General features: G+C 35.9%; 1 non-coding gene across 1 annotated transcript; it reads left to right on the top strand.

Moving 5' to 3' along the window:
• The first annotated feature begins 1,777 nt into the window (after nt 1–1,777).
• LOC105749512 lies at nt 1,778–5,716 on the top strand. The gene is made up of 3 exons (XR_004230448.1): nt 1,778–2,069; nt 2,696–2,824; nt 4,770–5,716. It is a non-coding gene; the product is annotated as an uncharacterized LOC105749512 (transcript).
• The last annotated feature ends 7,208 nt before the right edge of the window (nt 5,717–12,924 follow it).

Here is a 12,924-nt window from a genome sequence, read left to right as displayed (position 1 = left end):
GAAAGAGGATTGTCGCTTCACCATCTGACGAGACATGTTATGAAAAAAAAAATTTTTTTTGCTTTTGTGTTTGGGTAGATTTCCATGAATATCTATTCATGTACATCTGTACCTCCCAGCAAATGGGCTAAAGAGGAAGAAGGGAGGGGGGAGTTTGTGGTTAAGATGTATATAATCTGCTTTGCTGAATGTAATGTCCTGGCTAGCTTACTGAAGGTCCTCCGAATGGACCTTGTTTTCAGCAGTTTAATCACTACAAAAATAGGCAGGGATAAAGTCCAAAGTTTTTATTGTCTCCTTCAGTCTCCCAGTCTGTGGCAGCAGTCTCAGCTAATCAGCCAGTCAGCAGTCTGCACATCCAAATGTAATGTCCTGCTTTTTAGAGGCCCCACACTGGGGTGGATTAAAATATAGTGTCCAGACTAGCTCTTTGGAGGATCTTAGGATCTTGGGACCAGCCTGAGTCCTTGGTCTTTTAGTAGAGAAGTGATGAAGGGAGGAGAGCCATCATGAGGCTGGTCAAGTCTTCTTTCTCTGTGGCTGTTTGTCCCCAATTTATATACTCTATTACAATTAAATCAATTTATCATACTGAGTATAAACCAATCATTATATCACTAGGAAACCATTATTTGTTGTAAAATTAAATCAATCATACTGAACTAGAGAACTATTAATCACCATGCTAAACTAGATAACCATTATCTTATCAATTCCACTGAGTTAACACCTTGTAAAAATCCTTGCCTCAAGAATATTTCTCCAGAGTTCTGGCCCAATACAGCTGAACACACATGTACACTTCTCTATTGACACCACCTTTGGTGTTCAGAGAGTGTCCTTTCTTGAGAAAGCTAATAAACTTTCCTTTTTTACTATACTGATCCTGAGGCACTGGAATTATTGGTAAAGATTTTTGTCCCACACAACTAGAGGCTCATCTGAGATTTTCAACTCCTTTCTTGGGAGTCTCCCAACCAGAACTCAAAAGCAAGTGCCATGCCAGAACTTCTGGTAGCTTTCATGTTTGGCTCTGGATTTGGACCCTCTATTGAAAGAGAGAAGAACCTGAAAAGGAGAGACCTCAGATTCATAAAATGGAAGATGTCTCTCCTTCCCATCTCTTCCCCTCCATAACCCCCACCATTTCTGAAATTGATAATGAGAAAACCATTGTAAACTGCTTGACACAAAGCAGTTAACAGTGGCATGTAAGTTTGTGCACACAAACCCAAGTAAGTGAGATCTAGGTGACCAGAAGTCTCTGAGCCTAAGTGGTTGGAATATATAAGGTATCTGGAGAGCCAGGCTAAGCAGTTAAGAGTCTGTAAGACAACTCTCCTAAGCAGTTAGATTCCATAAGGATGGGAAAAATAAATTCAAAATCTGGCAGAAACAAATCATTACCAGAAGTGCTGGCTGATAGCCCCTTGAAATCCAAACTTAGTGATTGGGATGAACTCCCAAACTCTAAAGGGAAGAAAGGAAGAAAATTGGGAGGTTGCTCCTAGAACTCATTGGCTATGTAAAAGCTGGAAAGGGGTGTGTGTGTGTGTGTGTGTGTGTGTGTGTGTGTGTGAGAGAGAGAGAGAGAGAGAGAGAGAGAGAGAGAGAGAGAGAGCATGAGAATGAATTCATCCTCTATGTTGCTGACTTGGAAAAATATCAGGATTCCTGGAATTTGTTCAGAGTAGTAATTTTTTCAGAGTGGCTCAAGGTAAGAAATTTAGAAGTTTCAAACCATCCTGTTGCTCTAGGGACAGAGCTCTAAATCCTGGACTCAAGGACCTAAATTCCTCCGTTTCAGACTTTGTGTGTGCTGAAGGAAGTGGTTTTCTTAATTCCCTTTAGATAGGAGACTGCCCTAGGTTTGGGACATGTCAGAGAGCAAGGGAACATAGGAGAAAAGATTGGAATGTCAGATAACTTTGGGAATGGGAGCCTGTATTTTTAGAAATAAGAACTAACAGGTTCCTATCTCTTCTCTTTCATGGAAGGAGAAGGGATCTATCCTATGGAAACAACTTTGAGGTTGTGATTCATTTGAAACTGAAGTCACTTTGGATTGGGTGAGTGTATTGGTCTTTGATCATGGTAAGGCAAGTTGGGAGCTAATTCTGAGCTCCTTAGGGATTAGGATAGTGCAAGAAAAGAATCTTTTTCCTTTCTCTTCCTCTGTCTCTGGCTAACTATAGTAGCTTTGCAGAGGAGGGGAAAATGTTTTTAATACAATGAAGATGGTAAAAGTAAATGGAAGAGGGTAGGCAGAGTGAGAAAGAAATGAGACATATAGAAAAGTGAGAAAGTTTAAGCATGTAGGAATTAGAAGAGCATAGACTGAAAAGGATTAGAAAGTTTGGGAACTTTTGGAATAATGGAAAAAGCAGGATACTATCAATTTAAAACACTCCTGCAGGCAAGGAGCCTGTAAAATTTGTTATCAGACCTCAGGCTTATGGAACCAGGTCAGGAAGAATCTCAAGGTAAAAACCTATATGAAAGATTTGTGTGAATTGGGGAAAACAACTGAAAGGGAAAACAACTGTAGGGTAGATTTTAGGGAGTCTCACAAACTAAAGTACTGATTAATTTTTAAAGAACTTTAAATTGGTATGTGTGTTAAAATTGGAAATTTACTTGGTTTTGATAGATTCTGTTCTACCTGAATTTTAAGAATTGTCTTGTTTTCTCCCAGAACTAAAAGGGAAACTTGTCTAAGGTAACAGGTGGGAAAGCCTCCTGAAAACTCCAGAGCTGTGATAGCTTGGGCAAGAAAATCCTACCATTTGAGTCCATTACTGAATGACTCAGTGAATACTAACTGGTAAGTAATGGGTTCTTTCTGAGATTGTAGAGCCCAGATTTGATTTGTTATCCAGTATCCTGAATGTTATAAAAATATAAACTGAAAAATTAATAGGAGGTGAAAAATGTGTTTAAGAATCTTTTGTTCTTATCAGCCTTGCTAACTCAGTAAATATAATTCAGAAGATTGAGTACTTCCACCTTTGCTTGTGAGTTAAGAGGAAATTACAACTAATACCAACCATTTATTTGGCTGTTACTTTTGAAAATTCTAAGATTATTCATTGTGTTAAAACATATAATTGGTAATTACTACACGTACATACAACAAGGGTAAAAGGAAAGATTTAATAGTTACTGGAGTGGAGAGATCCTTGATCTATAAGTTAATAAGGAATTTCAGGAATTATTAATGAATGGGAGTAAAGGAAAAGATTTCTGTATATCTATTATAGAAGTCACTTCTTGTATGTGGGAAAAATTAAAAGATAGACATAAATCCCAGAAGTTGTGAATAAATTTTTAGGATTTTTTCCTAAATTGGATTATTCAATTGGTATTGGAATTAAAGATATTGAACCATCAGGTACTATTTAAAATGCATCCTCATCTGGTAGCATATGAATGGCAAAAATAAGGGAGGCTTAAAAATTCCCCACTTAAAACCAATCTGAAAAATCCAGAGGATGTAGTGTGTATATGTTTAACAATATCCTATATCATTGGAGGGAAAAATAAGATTGCAATCAATAATAAAGGGACTTGGGAAGGATGGATTATTAGAACTTTGTATGTCCCCCTTCAATACCTTGAGGGGCAAAAGCCCCTTAAGAAATCAGATAAGACTTATGGATGAATGCAAGACCTTGGGGCAGTAAACAATTTAATGTCATGTTAGAAAGCATCAGAAAAGAAAACCCCTGAGATAGTGGGGAACTGTTTAACTGATGAGGAAAATATTTAAAGAAAATGACTTTGTAGAGCGAGGGTTGAAGAAAGGATTTTTGTGTTTGTTCTTCTCCCTACTCTGTCTAAAATAGAGCTAGCTCCAGTATGTTCTAGAGAAGAGGAGAAAAGGTTGGAAGAAACTGGAGCAATAGACACCTCCTTGAAGGATATTGGCAATTAGCTAATGGGAGGAGAATGTTGAATAAAGCCATGACTAGGGAAACTTTAACTGTATTGTATTAAGGAAGCCATTGTGGCACTCAAGCAATGTATGTCTTTTAAGAAAATTTGGCTATATATATATATATATATATATATATATATATATTAGGCATATATTATGTACAATTGCAAAACAAATATGTGGAGGGTATGTAATATATCTAAAGACAAATAAGAATGTATTGAGAAGGCATCCCTCTAGGGGTGAGAAAACATGACTTCAGAATATTCAAGTTAGATTTTGCTGAAATGACACTAATGGGAAAACTGGGATTTTTATTGATTAGAGTGGATCATTTAATGGGATAGGTGAACACTTTTCCCTGAACTCTACTTCAAAAGGGTTTAGTAGAATAACACTGGAACAAATTATAACTAGGTATAGATTGCTAAGGACTATTGAATTCTGACGATGAAACATACTTTACTTCGGGGTGGGGGGGGTTGCAAATTGAGTACAATTGCCCTCATTAGAGAAAGTGGAAAAAACTAATCAGGTTCTTTAAAAACAGATTACTAGGCTATGCAAGAGTCAGTGTTGAAAAATTATCCATGCATATGTTTTGAAAATAAAAAACTTTAAAAATAAATTAATAAAACCCAGATTACTAAATTGATGTTAAATACTAAATTGCTTTGTACCAAATATTTTCCCATTGCTTTTTAAAGAATTAGAACTACTCCCCAGAAGAGATTTGGGAGTTTTCCCATATAAGAAAGGGAAATACTTTCTTTTGAAACAAAAACTAAGTTTTTAAGAAATTATATACTGCTAGTGTCCTCATCCTTTTCAGCCTTTGGGAAACAAGAACTGCTGGCCCAGAAATACCTTTTGGAGTTGTAATTCCAGGAGACTGGGTGTCTTTTAAATCTTGGAAGGAGCAGATTGGGAAGGATCTTATCAGATGTTACTGATGACCAAGACTTCAGTCCAGAAGCTGAGGAAGGTTGAATTCATTACACTAGGGTTAAAGAACCTGGAACCTCAAGAATGAACTGTTATGGTCAATTTATATCCTCTAAAATTGGGAGTAATTAAGAATGTTTTGGTAGGAGGAGATTAATAATTGTGCTTGGAGAATAGTTGGGTGAACAGGTGGGAACATCAGGCTTAGCCCCTGATTCTCTAATTTGAAAAATTACTACATTTCTTGAAACCATCTTGTCAGCCCTGGGGGAAAAGAGTTTGTTTGGGTTTTATAGTCTCCAAACAAGGAATGGGTTTATTGATAGTTTACAAGTTTGTTATATTGAAATGATTTCTAATGTTTATCTATTACACCAGAATGACTTTTTACTACAAAAAAAGAAAAAAAAAGGAGGGCAAACATGTTAAGTGAAATCTCTTATGTATGTGAGGTTTAGTAAGCTTTGTTTAATTGCTTGTATAGAGTCATCTTAAAGCTGTACTTATTATTTAAAGCGATTCTGAGAATAGTTGTCTATGCCTTTGTCCCTTTGAACATGGTTAATAACTGAAGATTTTTTTATATTTCTAAAACTTGAACCTTTGATTATTGGTTATTGAACATCTTAAAGCAAAATGATTTGTGTTGTGTTGACCTTAAAACCATCTACTTAGATATAAAAGATAAACTGTGAATTTTCTAGGATGAATCTCTTACCGTTATCATTGTAAGATTATAGTCAATACTTATTAAGGATATGTCATCCTTGAGAGCTAAATTTACCTGAAGCTTTGATTAATGAGATTTGCTATTTCAGATAAAATCTCTTGGGACTGTAGCTGATATTATTTGGAGTTTTGAATTCAGGGATGCATGCATGATGGATCATCAAGCCAGTAACCCACCATCTAAAAGGAATATGCCACAAGTTATTCAGAAGAATGTGATCCTGAATTGTTACAGATGGAGGTTATTATTTGGGCAAGAGTTGGGAAGACAACTTTGGCCGTTGGCCTCTACTTAAGGTGGGATCCTTCTGACTCAATTTCCCAGTGGTATAAGAACCCACCTGATTATTCCTGAGTCTAGCGATAAAGCAGAATTGTTACTACACAATTGGTTGAAAATTAACAATGACCTGAAGGCAACCTGAGCTATAAGGATGCTTTATTCTGTCATCTATGTCATCTTCTGTCATCTCTTAGGCTGAGGCCTGAAGGACCAGTTTTAATAGTAGTATAATCATGTCCCTGCTTTTTCCTCCTATAGCAAATTTCTATAATCAGAGCAAATGGTCAGTAGAAGACATGAGCACAATTTAAGTATGTAAGATCTTGCCAGTTTCCTATCTGAAAATATATGGTCATTATATCCTAAACAAATAGGTTAAGTGAGTAATTTAACCCAGTTATCTATCTGTTGCTAGATACATGTCGGTTTCTTTTAGCATTTCTGTTGTTGTTGACTTTTGTGATAGGCATCTTTATTTGTGAAGGATTACCTACTTCAATTACTAGGGAGGAAAATGGTTGGGATGTTAGGTGGCCCTGCTACCTGAGCCCAAAATGGGAGCTGGGATTATAGAACTCCAATTTACATTCTAAATAGACTAATTAGGCTTCAAGCATTATTGGAAATAATTATTAACCATACCTTGAAGGCATTGGCTTTATTAGCTGATCAGGCTACCCAGACCTGGGAAGTAATCATTCAGTACAGACTAGTATTAGATTACCTATTGGCCAAAGAAAAAGGTGTCTATGAAAAGCTAAACTTATGAAATTGTTGCATGAAAAATGATAATGATAAATTGGTCAAAAGAAATTACAGATAATATCAGGAAAATAGCTCATGTCTTAGTAAAAAACCATTTCAGTGGTTTTGGTATAAGGGAAGTTGGTGAAAACAAGTCTTATGATTCCTTCTGATTGCCGTTAATGGAGTAATTTTGCTCCCTATTTGTTTACCTTGCATAATACAATTAATAACTTGAATTGTCCAAATCACTGTATCTAAAATGATTAAAATAGAAGAAAAGGCAGAAGATTCTGTTCAACTTAGGGTTTTAAAGGGAAATGGATGGGTCCCAGTTGGGCAAGAAGAAAGAAGAGATCCTGAAGGAGATGAGGATGACAGCACTGGTGTGAGAGGACTTCAAGTAGTAAGAAATAAGAGGGGGGGATTTGAGTGATATTAATGAAGTACTCTCAAGGTTAAAGAGACGTTTATTCTAGGAAAGTATCTCTCATTCCGAAGGACCCAAAAACCATATATCCTCTAGCCAAAACTAGAAAAAAGGGGGGGTATCACCTCACCATCTGGTGAGACATGTTATGAAAAACATTGTTTTCTTTGCTGTTGTGCTCAGTAAGATTTCTGCAAATAGATTGTACCTCCTAAAACCCAACAGATGAGTTGAAGGGGAAGAAGGGAGGTGGGAATTTGTGTTTAGGTTCTATACATAATCTGCTTTGATGAACACACATGTACATTTCTTTGTTGACACTTCCTTTGCTGTTCCTAGAGTGTCCTTTCTTGAGAAAACTAATAAACTTTCCTTTTTATCACACTTATTCTGAGACTCTAGAATTATTGATAAGTCTTTGTGTCCCATACAATAGTAGTTTATTTTTCAAAATATACATAAAAAGTTTTCAATATTCATTTTTGTAATACTCTGTGTTCCAAATTTTTCTTCCTCTACCACCCCCTAGATAGCAAGTAATCTGATATAGGTTAAATATATGCAATTCTTTTAAACATATTTCCATATTTGTCATGCTGCACAAGAAAAATCTGAACAAAAGGGAAAAAAACAGGAAAAGGAAAAAACAATAAGCAAATAAGTAAACGACATCAAGGTAAAAAATACTATGCTTTGATCCATATTCAATCTTGTTCTCTGGATGCAGATGGTACTTTCCATCACTAATCTATTGGAATTGCCTTGAATTACCTCATTGTTGAAAAGAGCCATTTCTATCACATTCAGTCATCACATAATCTTGTTACTGTGTACAGTGTTTCCTTGGTAAATCTCACTTCACTCAGCATCAGTTCATGTAAGTCTTTCCAGGCTTTTCTGAAATCAGCCTGCTCATCATTTCTTATTGAACAATTATATTCCATTACCTTCATGTACCATAATTTATTCAGCCATTCCCCAACTGAGGAGCATCCACCTAATTTCCAGTTCTTTGCCACTACAAAAAGGGTTGCTACAAACATCTTTGCACACATAGATTCTTTCCCCTCTTTTATGATCTCTTTGGGATATAGACCCAGTAGAGACCTTGCTGGATCAGAGAGTATGGAGTTTTATAGCCCTTTGAGCATAGTTCCAAATTGCATTCCAGAATGATTAGATCAGAAAAATAAAATAGCATCGAAACTTAAAAAAAAAAAAAAAAAAAAAAAAAAAAAAGCTTGCCTCACAGCCTAGGGTGATTTAGTTTTAGGTTCAGTTTACCCCAGAGACCTAGGCAGTGTAGGTTTGGGCCCACCCTAAAGATTGGGGAAGTTTAGGTTTGCTTTCAGTTTGTCCCAGGGATTAAGGGAGCATAGGTTTAGATTAAATTTTGCCCCAGGGAGTGAGATGGTATAAGATTAGGGTTAAATTTAACTTTGCCTCCAAGACTGGGAGAGTTTTAGATTTTGGTCCACCTCAGGGATTGTGGAAGTTGAGTTTCAGATCGAGTTTGCCACAAAGATTGGGGAGGATAAGGTTTAGATTAAGTTTTCCAGGGAGTAGGTTGGTTTAGATTTAAATTAAATTTGTCCAAATAATTTGAGTAGTTCAAATTGGATTTAATTTACCCCAGGGATTGAGAAGATTTAGGTTCAAATTACGTTTGTGCCAATGAGTGGGGAGCTTTAGGATTAAATTTTGGCTTTTAGTCTATTTTCTTCCAGAAGTTAAAATGAGGATAAGTTCCAGCAATAGTAAGATACCTGGGATTTTCCCTTGGATAGACTTTTAGTACTGTGTGAGATCAGGGGATGCTCCCATCAGTTACAATAAACAGCTTGCTATTGAGTTAAGTAATATCTGGCATAAAACTCATAGATTCAGCTGATAATTTGTTTTAGCTGATTTTGATCTTATTGAAAATTTAAAAATTTAAGACTAGCGATTAAAAAATTGGAAAGCATACTAGGCAGATGGCAGAGTAGGTAAAAAAAATTCCAAGTTCTCCAGATCGTTTCCACAAACACAAATTAGTATCTCAAGATGAGCAAAAAACGGTAAAAAAAAAAAAAAAAAAAAAAGCAATGAAATTTGGAGCAGAACAGTGGCCTCTTAGTGTAACCAGAGAAGATCTGAAGAAAGGAAGTACAAAATTCCAGGAGAGAGGCAAACCCCTTTGAAGTGTAAATACCTCCAGACAGTACCAATGAAACTTTAAAAGATGAACCTTGGGGCTAACTGGGAGGTAACCTCAGTCTTAGCCACCAGAATTTTTTATCTCCCTTACCTTGTGGGGAGTTAGGTGTCTGAGAAGATTGAGGGAACCTCTGTTAATAAGGGATGACAGGCTGCAGTAGTGCTGTTGAATTGTATCCTGGGCAAGGAGTTAGCACATCCTGCTAAGTGCAGAAGCAGTGGGTCAGTAGTCAGGAAGCCTACTTACAGTAGGACAGAGTCCTTGGTTTTGGTTACATGCTAGAGGAAAGAACTGAAAGAGGACCTGAAGCCAGAGGTACTATCCCTCATACCCCAGTGAAGAGGTTCAGGGTTGTGTCCCCAAATGATGAGGTTTGGCCCAGGGCAGGGAATTGTGGGAACCCCTTAGATCAGCACAGAGGTCTTTCATAAAGGAGTTTATGAACCCAAAAGGCTAGACTGGCAAAAAAAAAAAAAAAAGTTTGTTATTGGCATTGGGAAGTCAGCCTTTGCTATGCATGAATAAAAAGACTGAATTCCTTGGTGGCAAAGTCCTGACAGAAGGATATAAAGTTTCTAGCAGAGAAATCCTAGCAGGAAAGTAAAGAGGGCATAGTCCTGTTAGGGAAATAGGAGAGAAAGGGATAAAGAAGGAGTAACACTGAAAGAGAATATCATTTCAGCCGGCAGAGAGTTGCAGCTTATGCCAAGGGGAAAGAGAGGTTCTTTGGCATGGCATGTTAGGTCCTCTGCAAGGAGTGAGCCCCAAATTGCCTCTTTTTATAATTAAAACCTTGGCTAGAAGTTGGGGCAGCTCTTGATGGGGGCTGGGAGCATATTTGAGCTGGAATCAGAATAGAAAATCTGGAACTGAATGAGTGTCTCTGGGCTAATTTCCAACTCAATAGGGTGAGGAGTGGTCCTGGACTCAACTAGAACCACCCAGATAACAGAATGCTTGATTCCCTGGCATGAGTTTCTCAGGGGAGAGCTTAGCATTCCCCCCAAAGTCAGAGAGAGGGAAAGAGAAAGAGTTTCAGGACTCCGCTTGTCACCAGGACTAGAGGCAATTATACCAACAAACTGCTTAAAAAAAAAAATAAAAGAGCAAGCAAAAGAGAAAGAACTTTACTGCATAAACTATGGGAATAAGAAAATTGGGATTTTTCTTTGGTTAAAGATACAGAAGCAAAAAAAAAAAAAAAAAACCCTCTCTTAACCCGAGTAACATCAAATGGTTACTTTCCCCCCAAAATTCATAGAACTCAAAAAAAGCTTTAAAAATCAAATGAAAGATTGAGAAAAAAAAAATTTAAAGCAACTCAAGAAAAACTAGATAATGAAAAGAAAGTCAACCAATCAGAAAAGGAGATCCAGAATCTTAAAGAAAAAAATGACTCCTTGAAAACTAAAATTGGGCAAGGAGAAGCCAGTAAAGTTATAAAAGACCAAGAAATAGTAATAAAAATATACATAGAAAAGTTAAGCATAGTCCTGAAAAATAATAACAAAATAGATGCTCAATGAATTGCCAGATTTTCAGGATTTTGTTGCAAAAAGACCTGACCTTGATAGGAAATCTGACATACAAGATCCAAGAGAATTATATAGTAAACATAAAAGACTATTTATAAGGGACTCAATAAGGACAAATTGTTTATGTTTTATATATGCAAAGTAAGACAGTATTTTTCTAAGACTGTCAGTAATTGTGCATTTCAAAAGAAAGATTGGGATAGAGCTGAGTATGATATAGTTCTAAAAGCAAAATCATGTAGAAAAAGGTAAAGAGAGTAATTATGCTATACAAATGAGGTCTGAGAAAAGTAACACAGAGGGGTTAAGTGGGGTAGGAGGGTTAGGAGTTTTGGAACCCTACTTAAGGAATACTTAAGGGTATAAAAATTCTAAATTCAGAAAAAATAAAAGGGTAAAAGGACAGGAAAGGGAAATAGAATAAGAGAGGGTTTTTTTTTAAAGAAGGAACTCTACTCACAGGTGCTGCCATGGCAGGTCAATGGAAGGAATATTTTTGGACAGATCAAGATATTTAGGTCCTTACCAAGCGACTATGTAAGTGGCTTCCTATTCAGCTAGTATAGTCAATCTGCATAGGAAATAATGGTAGTAGAACAATCATTAGAGATGAAGCTCTAAGGTTACTTCCAGTTTTAAATTCTTTGATTCTATGAAGCATAATTTGCCAAATGATTTAATCCAACCAAAATAGGTCTTACAAAGTGAGAGTCATAGCTCCCAACTAAAGATAGTTTATTTCTTTAATTTATATATATATTTGCATATATTCAATTTACATGTTATGTTATATATATTTAATTATTACATTTTAATATTATAGTTTAATATTATATTATATTTTATATATATATATATATTTGCCTATATAATTAAAAATTGAAAGAGGTAGATTTTAGCCATCACACACATGTAGCACTGCAAAGTATGACATTGTATATTGCTTTAAAATTAGAAATACTATACAAATTATATTTTAATAATTACAGATACTAATTGATAGTTTTCCAAGTAAGAACAAAGCAAGCCCTTTTCTAATACCTATAAAATGTTATTTGAATTGTTTTTTAAAAGCAAATTTGTATCACATAGCTACCTACTACGTGCAAGTACTGTGCTAGGTCATGGGGATAGAAAGTGGCAAAACAACAGTGTTTTGCCCTCAAACAGCTTAGAGTCTATCTGGTAGAGGGAAGTAAAGCACAGTCATGGATAATTAGAATGCAAAAGAAAATGACTAGAAGAAAAAGAGAAGTCAGGGCAGCTTCTAATAGTAATTAGGGAGGATGGATTCTGGTTTTGGGGAAATCAAAGGACCCATGCTCTATGGAGAAAGTAGTGACTAATTTGAGCTTTGTAGGAAGAGAGTCACTAGTAGAGAAAGGAGGTAAAATCCATTCTAGAAATGCTGGATGGCAAATACAAAGCCATACTTCAGATGAGGGAAGGATGAGATCAGATAGAAAGTAGTGACAAGAAGTGAGTCTGGAAAGTTATTGGTACTTTGGATATAAAATATGTGGAGGACCTGGGGATGAAAGAAATGGAAAAGTCAAGGATGACTCATGTTTGAGACCGGGCAGCTGAGAAAATGGTTGTACTGTTAACAAAATTAGGGAAGGGGAAGTTTTAGAGGGAAAATCAATCAATCCATTAACAAGAACTTATTAACTTCTATGGGATAATTGTAATATTAAATACCAGAAATCTAAAGACTCCAAAATGAAAAAACCTCTGCATTTTAGGAGCATACCTGCTTTTGAAGAAACATTTATGTATAAAAACATATAGATAGAGTTTATTAAGGACTTAGTATAAATGTTCCAGCTACTCAAGAGAGATATAATATACAATATGTAGAATAAATGCAAGATAATTCAGGGAGAAAATTTATTAGTAATTAAGTGGATCAGATGTGGCTTCATATTAATTGTAGTATGTGAGCTGAATCTTGAAGGAATCCTGCTGAGGCAAATGAAAGGAGGAATATGTTTTAAGAATAGGGACAGCCAGTGTAAAACCCAGCTTCTTAAACTTTTGGGTCTCAACCTCATATGGGATCTCACAATTAAATTTCGAGGTTGTGAATTTATGATTTATTATCAATAAATACTTGATTTG

This window comes from Sarcophilus harrisii, chromosome 1 (genome assembly GCF_902635505.1).
Source record: "Sarcophilus harrisii chromosome 1, mSarHar1.11, whole genome shotgun sequence".
NCBI classification, from domain to species: Eukaryota; Metazoa; Chordata; class Mammalia; order Dasyuromorphia; family Dasyuridae; genus Sarcophilus; species Sarcophilus harrisii.
The sequence above is the reverse complement of the archived record's forward strand: the minus strand, read 5'-3'. Positions and strand labels throughout refer to the sequence as shown.